Here is a 6,518-nt window from a genome sequence, read left to right on the forward strand (position 1 = left end):
AAAAAAAAAAAAAAAAAAAAGAATAAGTAGAATACTTTTTACGTTTTCGAAATCTTGCTGTCATCTTAAAATAATACTTGATTAATCAAAAAAAAAGTGAGAGAAGGAATAAAGAAGAAATGAGATAAAGAACAGGTAGACTTAAACCCAATTACGTTTAAGTAATTACGTTAAATACAAATAAGCAAGGCACAGTGGCTCACACCTATAATCCCTGCACTTTGGGAGGCCAAGGCGGGAGGATTGCCTGAGTCCAAGAGTTCAAGATAAGCCTAGGCCACATAGTGAGACACTGGCTCTACAAAAAAAAATTTTTTTTAATTAGCCGGCCATGATGGCACACATCTATAGTCTCAGCTACTCAGGAGGCTGAACCCAGGAGGTCAGAGCTACAGTGTGCCATGATCATGCCACTGCACTCCACCCTGGGCAACAAAGTGAGAACTTGTCTGGAGAACAAAACAAAAATACAAATGACCAAAACATCACTGAAAGAAGGCACATAAAACTACAAGCTGTTTAGAGGAGACAAACTTTAAATATGTGAACACAGAAAGGTTGAAAGGAAAAGGACAGAAAAAGATGCACTGTGCCATCACTAACCAAAAGAAAGTAGGCGTGGCCATCTTAATGTAAGGCAAAGTAAATAGGAAGGCAAGAAGATTATGATGAATAAAGTATTTTTTAATATTTAAGGTCAATTCAATAGGAAAACAAAAATCCTAAATTTGAATGTACCTAATAACAGTTTCAAAAAGTACAAAAAGCGATAAATCCAGAATCACATTTGGAGCTCGTTTTTGTTTTTTTGTTTTGAGCTATCTTGCTCTGTCACCCAGGCTGGAGTGCAGTGGCGCAATCTCCGCCCGCTGTAACCTCCGCCTCCCGGGTTCAAGCAATTCTTCTGCCTCAGCCTCCCAAGTAGCTGGGACTACAAACATGGACCACCATGCCTGGTTAATTTTTGTATTTTTAGTAGAGACGGGGTCTCACCAGGTTGGTCAGGCTGGTCTTGAACTCCTGACCTCAAGTGATCTGCCCGCCTTGGCCTCCCAAAGTGCTGGGATTAAAGGCGTGAGCCACCACATCCTGCTGTAGTTGGAGATTTTAACAAATCTTTCTCAGGAATCAATACAGTAAGCTAGCAAAAATTCGTAAGGAGACACATGATCCAAAAATACACAAATCACTCAACTTTTATCCCTTAGATACAAAAAACTTGTTGTTGGGTGAGCCTATGGAAACTAGTAACTACTGTCTTTTAAGGTAGCACAGTCAGCCAGGCACAGTAGTTCACACCTGTAATCCCAGCACTTTGGGAGGCCAAGGTGGGTGGATCACCTGAGGTCAGGGTTTTGAGACACCAGCCTGACCAATATGGTCAAACCCCATCTCTACTAAAAATACAAAAATTAGGCCTGGTGCGGTGGCTCACGTCTGTCATCCCAGGACTTTGGGAGGCTGAGGTGGGTGGATCACAAGGTCAAGAGATCGAGACCACACTGGCCAACATGGTGAAACTCCGTATCTACTAAAAATACAAAAATTAGCTGGGCGTGGTGGCATGCGCCTGTAGTCCCAGCTACTCAGGAGGCTGAGGTAGGAGAATCGCTTGAACCCAGGAGGCGGAGGTTGCAGTGGGCCAAGATTGTGCCATTGCACTCCAGCCTGGCAACAGAGTGAGACTCCATCTAAAAAAATTAAAAATTTTTTTAAATACAAAAATTAGCTGGGCATAATCCCATGCACCTGTAGGCCCAGCTACTCGGGAGGCTGAGACAGGAGAATTGCCCCAGGAGGCAGGGGTTGCAGTGAGCCCGGTGGCACCACTTCACTCAAGCCTGGGCGACAGCACAAGACTCTGTCTAGAAAAGAAAAAAAAAAAACCTTATCTGGGTGTGGCTATGCACTCCTGTAGTCCCAGCTACTCGGGACACTGAGGCAGGAGGATCACCTGTGCCCCACGAGTTTGAGGTTGCAGTGAGCCATTCATTACCGTGCCACTGCAGTCCAGCCTGGGCAACAAGAGACCAGAACTCACAAAAAAAAAAAAAAAAAAAGAATTGAGACTAGTTACCTTTAAATTTTTTTTTTTTTTTGAGACGGAGTCTCATTCTGTCACTAGGCTGGAGTGCAGTGGCACAATCTTGGCTCACTGCAACCTCTACCTCCTGGGTTCAAGTGATTCTCCTGCCTAATCCCATTATTATTTAGTTTTCACAGTGGAACTCTAAAGACCCTTCATCCTGAGGGTAGCTAATTTCTTTCCTCTACGGATTCTGTATTGTGACTGACTATAGAGATCTATCATTCTATAGGTATTTCATTTGTAACCTGGGGACACTTGATGATGGCAGTGTGACTGATGAGATACAGTCTAGCAATACAGCAGTGCAGGTAGAGACTAGAAACTTGGGAGCTGGACAAGGAGGCTCACACCTGTAAACCAAGGTTTTATAAAAATTTTTTCCACAGATGTGGTATTGCTTATGTTGCCCAGGCTGCTCTCAAACCCCTGGCACCAAGTGATCCTCCCACCTCAGACTCTCCAGTCTCTATACAGCTTTAGTCACCCCACATGGTTTCAATTCTTATATAAAGCAAAAGTAGGCCTGGCAAGGTGACTCATGCCTGTAATCCCAGCACTTTGGGAGGCCAAGACAGGTGATCACTGAAGGTCAGGAGTTCAAGACTAGCTGGGCCAACATGGTGAAACCCCGTCTCTACTAAAAATACAAAAAGTAGCCAGGCATAGAGGTACATGTCTGTAATCCCAGCTACTCAAGAGGCTGAGGCAGGAGAACTGCATGAACCTGGGAGGTAGAGGTTGCAGTGAGCCAAGATCATACCACTGCACTCCAGTTTGGGTGACAGAGTGACACCCTGTCTCAAAAAAAAAAAAAAAAAAAAAAAAAAAGAAGCAAAAGTACCAAAAATACTCTTGCCCCTAAATACAGGTTGGAATAACAGCATGGTCACAAGTTTAAGATAAATTGTGGCTTTATAAACACTAATACTAGAATCATCTAAAAAGCTTTTAAAAATACTGATGTCCAGTCCCACCGCAAAAATTCTGATTTAACTGGTTTGGGGCATACTATGGACAACCAGATTTTATAAACCTCCCCAGATGATTCTAATCCGAAGATGAAAACCACTGAGAAAAAGAAACAAGTTAACATCATGAGGAACAATGAGACAAATACAGAAAATACAGAATGTAAAACATTCTACAGGATAAATGTCTCCAGTAAATCAATGACACAGAAACAAGACTATTCAAGATAAGAAGAGATTGAAGATAATCAGGGCAGGGGCCGACTGCGGTGAATCACGCCTATAATCCCAGCACTTTGGGAGGCTGAGGCGGGCAAGTCACAAGGTCAAGAGATGGAGACCATCCTGGCCCACATGGTGAAACCCCCTGTCTCTACTAAAAATACAAAACTTAGCTGGGTGTGGTGGTGCGTACCTATAGTCCCAGCTACTTGGGAGGCTGAAGCAGGAGAATCATTTGAACCCAGGAGGCGGAGGTTGCAGTGAGCCAAGATCGTGCCACTGCACTCCAGCCTGCCGATAGAGTGAGACTCCATCTCAAAAAAACAAAACAAAAATCAGGGCAGGTGTGGTGGCTCACACCTGTAATTCCAACTTTGGCAGGAGCATTTGAGACCAGCCTGGACAACATAGTGAGTCTTCTTCTCTAGGAAAAAAAAAAAAAAAAAACTTAGCCAGGTGTGGTGGCACATGCCTGTGGTCCCAGCTACTCAGGAGGCGGAGGGCTGAGGTGGGAAGATTGCTTGAGCCTGGGAAATGGAGGTTTCAGTGAGCTGTGATCATACCACTGCACCCCAGCCCGGGTAACAGAGTGAGTGAGACCCAGTGTGGGGCGGGGAGAGAAATCAATCAGTGCATGTATGGACCTTATCTGAAGACTAAATAAAACTAATTGTAAAAAGACACCTAGGGAACAAAAAGAAAATCTGGATATGGACTCTGTGATATTGGCACTTGATGGTATAATAAGGAGTCCTTATTTTTTAGAGAAGAACTCCGACAAATTTAGAGATGAAATGTAGTGTCTGGAATTTGCCTTAAAACATTTCAACACATTAACCAATGAAATGAACAACTTTCTGGAATTTGCTTAAAAACAAGGGAGCAGGCAATATGCAACATTCTCTCATAATCACTGAAGTTGGAAAACAGGCACCTAATGGGTGGGTCATTATTCTATTGCTTTTGTTTGAAGATTTCCATTGATAGTTTATTGAAACATATGTATACCTCAAACAGAAACCAAAGTAAATATAGCAAGTTAGTTATGTTCAAAATCCAAATTTGTTGGCCAGGTGCAGCGGCTCACGCCTGTAATCCCAGCACTTTGGGACGCAGAGGCGGGCAGACCACCTGAAGTCAGGAGTTCAAGACCAGCCTGGCAACATGGTGAAACCCCTTTTCTACTAAAAATACAAAAATTAGCCAGGTACCTGCAATCCCAGCTACTCAGGAGGCTGAGGCAAAAGGATCACTTGAACCCAGAAGGCAGAGGTTGCAGTGAGCCAAGGTTGCTCCTCAAACCAGATTGTCTCAAAAAAAATAATAATTCAAATTTGTTGCTGGTATAGAGGGGTGCATTATATTATTCTCATCTGTGTACATTTGAAGTAACTTTGTTGTTGCTTTTGTTTTCAGACAGGGTCTCGCTCACCTAGGCTGGAGCACAGTGGCTTGAACAGAGCTCACTGCATCCTTGACCTCACTTCAGGAAGGTCTGGAACTCCTGGCCTCAAGCGTCCCACCAAAGTGCTGGAATTACAGGTGCAAGCACCACAGCTGGCCTGGAATACTTCTTAATAAGATATTTCTAAAAGACTTTGAAAGTTTAGAAGGTATATATATACCATTAACAAAAGAATAATTCTCTACACAGGAGGCTCATCATCATTTAGTCCTGGGGGACTGGAGGGCAGAGAGGAAGGTAAAAAGAAAGGATACCCACCAGACAGACCAAATCAGGGAGGCAATAAGAGATGCCATATGTCACAGCCAAATCACAGCCGTATTATCACAGAATTTAAATGACTTTAAACAACAGTAAGTAGGGTGTTAAGCAATTCTAGCAACAAAAGCCAAAAATCTTATATAAATTTTTTTTGGTTTTTTGTTTTGGTTTTTTTAAGAAACTAGGCCTTGCTCCATCTCCCAGGCTGGAGTGCAGTGGCAGGAGGATAGTTCAATGCAGCCTCAAACTCGCAGAGTAAAGTGATCCTTCCACCTCAGCCTCCGAAATAGCTGGGACTCACAGGCACGCACCACCACATCCGCCTAATTTTTCTGTTACTTATTTTTTGTGGAGGCAGAGTTGGTCTGGAACTCCTGGCCTCAAGTGCTCCTCCCACCTCGGCCTCCTAATGTGCTGGGAGTGCAGCTATGAGCCACTGCACCCAGCCCCTATAAATGTATTTCAAAAGTAACTTTTCCAGTAGTTACAGCACTACATTTCTTTCAAGTTATTTTCTCTCAGGTAGCACGACTACAGCATCATAACCAACAATGCTTTTCCGCTTCACCGATAAGGCTATATTATCCGTGGAGAAAACTAAAAGAGGGCGTCCTTTAAATGTTTCCTCAACGTTTACAAAAAAACTATCTCAAAATGTCAAACTCAAGAAAACAAATTGCCATCATCAGAATTTCTGTAACTCATTTTCTTGAAAACATCCACTTTTAAGTGTTTACTTCAAAATCTAAGAAGGCAAATATTAAAATTACTTGCTACTTGCACCAGGCTTCAAGTTTTAACTGCTCAAGAAAATAACATATCCTCTGGTTTCTTTTGTTGTCTCTAATTCAAAACCGGTAATCTTCTAAAACTGTTTTTTCTTCTTTTCACTTGCTACCATACTCTACCGCTTAAGGGTTACAGGTCTTCAAACTGTGGTAAAAGATCACTCAGAAGCTCTTTTCCCTCTCAATTGTTTTCCTTATACAAGATGCTGAACATGGCCTGGCAATTAACGAATTTCCTTTGTCCTAATAACGAAATGGCAAAAATACATTCCTGAAAAATGTCTCCAGTAAAAACAAACGAATCCCTGCAACTGCTGTTAACTACAGATAAAAGCAAGTTATATAGGGATGTTAACCAGGTTCACAAAAGAAATGAGACTGTAATGCACGATTAACCGAGCTCAAAAAAAAAGTGTCTATTTAAAGCACTTTATTATCTACAGCAAAATCAGTGTGAAACTCATCAGTCAACTTTCTACGGCGTTCAACAAATATTGTACAGGAGAAAAGAGCACAAGTATTACAGTAGCATATTCACACAGCTGCAAGATTTTTATGACGCTGCTGCGGACAAAACAAAAAATAAGCTCAACACAAGAACATTTCTCCACCTTCAGAGACCAATGATTCTATTCCTAAGGAACAAGTGGGGGACAGACCCGGGCGGGGCAAGACACGAGAGGCCAATCAGAGCGCGAGTTACAAGCGCGGTGGAGGGGGGGGGG

General features: G+C 42.7%; 1 pseudogene across 1 annotated transcript in view; it reads right to left on the reverse strand.

Annotated features, from left to right (window-relative positions):
* Positions 1-5,513: 5,513 nt before the first annotated feature.
* The window catches only part of LOC105542590, a 6,125-nt pseudogene continuing 5,120 nt past the window's right edge, over positions 5,514-6,518 (reverse strand). The window contains exon 2 of the transcript XR_001006500.1: positions 5,514-5,602. The product of XR_001006500.1 is annotated as a putative uncharacterized protein encoded by BRWD1-AS2 (transcript). The remainder of the gene's footprint in view (positions 5,603-6,518) is intronic.

This window comes from Mandrillus leucophaeus, unplaced genomic scaffold (assembly GCF_000951045.1).
Source record: "Mandrillus leucophaeus isolate KB7577 unplaced genomic scaffold, Mleu.le_1.0 Scaffold262, whole genome shotgun sequence".
In the NCBI taxonomy this organism is placed as follows: Eukaryota; Metazoa; Chordata; class Mammalia; order Primates; family Cercopithecidae; genus Mandrillus; species Mandrillus leucophaeus.